Raw genomic sequence first — 1,516 nt, 5'->3', positions numbered from 1 at the left:
GTCTACTATTTACCGTTATTCGGGTTTATGGGGAGCCTTATCGTCGGAAGGTAAATGTCTCAAAATTTTTATATGGGCAGTTTCGTCTCATCTACGTGAGAGTTTTTTGTGTGGAAGGTTTGACCAAAATACGTAATATAGAGGGAGATATGAGCGTTTTCGTGTGATAAGTGACGATGGATTATGGTTGACCGTTTCGATCGAGCCCTTAACGTTGTCGGATCCAGTTGAATTTTTTACCAGACATATTTCGTCATAATGATCATATCTGACGGTCGAATTTTGGTTTGTGAATTTTAGTCATCGGAATCACAACGTGTCTACTAATGTTGTACAACTTGTTTAGTAGGTTATACAACTTTGTGAACCAACTCTACATAGGAAGCAAAATTATGAAAAATCTCGTGAAATAAGATGTGTTCAAAATGGTGAAATACGGCTATGGTTCAAAAATCACGTAAATCGGGTAAAGTCTCGGAGCCGATAGTAGCGGTCAACCCTATTTACCGTTATTATTCCTTATGGGGAGCTCTATCGTCGTAAGGTAAATGTCTCAAAATTTTTATATGGGCAGTTGCGTCTCATCTACGTGAGAGTTTTTTGTGTGGAAGGTTTGACCAAATTACGTAATATAGGGGGAGATATGAGCGTTTTCGTGAATTTATAGACTTTAGCCGACGAAAATATATGAAAAGTCGTCGGCTAAGGTCAAAAAATTTCAAAATTTTTTAGGTGGTAAACCAAAGTTGGAGGAAAATTTTCAAAGGACTTTAGCCGACGAAAATATATGAAAAGTCGTCGGCTAAAGTCGAAAAATTTTCAACCAAAATTTTTTGGCGGTCAACCAAAATTTTCAAAAGAGTTTAGCCGACGAAAATAAAGAATTTCGTCGGCTAAAGTTCTTTATATAGGCGAAGATGGATGGTAAGAAGTCTATTATCTGCCAGATTTTCTTTTCGGCCTAGCTCCGCCGTCAAGCCACCGGAGACCGTCACACTAGTCCCAAAAGCTTCGCCGTCGTCTCTACTTCATTGCTGGATAGGTCGTGCATTGAGTGGCGCCGCCATGAGGGATAAATCGAGCTCCAAAACTCCGCCGGTTCGGATTCGGTGTCGATCAAATTTCTCCTTCCTTAGATCACCATTTGGTGAGTTCTATATATGGATAAGTTGAGTTTGATTAGTACTACATTCCCCTAGAATTTGGTAGCTCGATTCGGTGTGTGTGAAGAGAATCGAAGATTTGAAGTTTTTAGGGTTTAAAATTGGGGATTTTTATATTTTGAGTCGATTGACATGTTTAGGTTTAGAATTGAGCTTCGATTTCTTCTAGAAAGTTGTTCGAAATGTTGAGAGGAAGATTCTGTCAAATTTTGGTCGTGATTGGAGGTGGCCGAAAGTTTCTGCAGTTTTTTTTTTTCAAAACCCAGCAACTTTAGCCGACGATATTTAAACACTATATTCGTCGGCTATAGTATTTTTTAATTTTTTTATTAAGGTTTTAGCCGACGAAATAT

The sequence above is a fragment of the Fragaria vesca genome, linkage group LG3 (assembly GCF_000184155.1).
Source record: "Fragaria vesca subsp. vesca linkage group LG3, FraVesHawaii_1.0, whole genome shotgun sequence".
In the NCBI taxonomy this organism is placed as follows: domain Eukaryota; kingdom Viridiplantae; phylum Streptophyta; class Magnoliopsida; order Rosales; family Rosaceae; genus Fragaria; species Fragaria vesca.
This window is presented reverse-complemented; position numbering follows the sequence as displayed.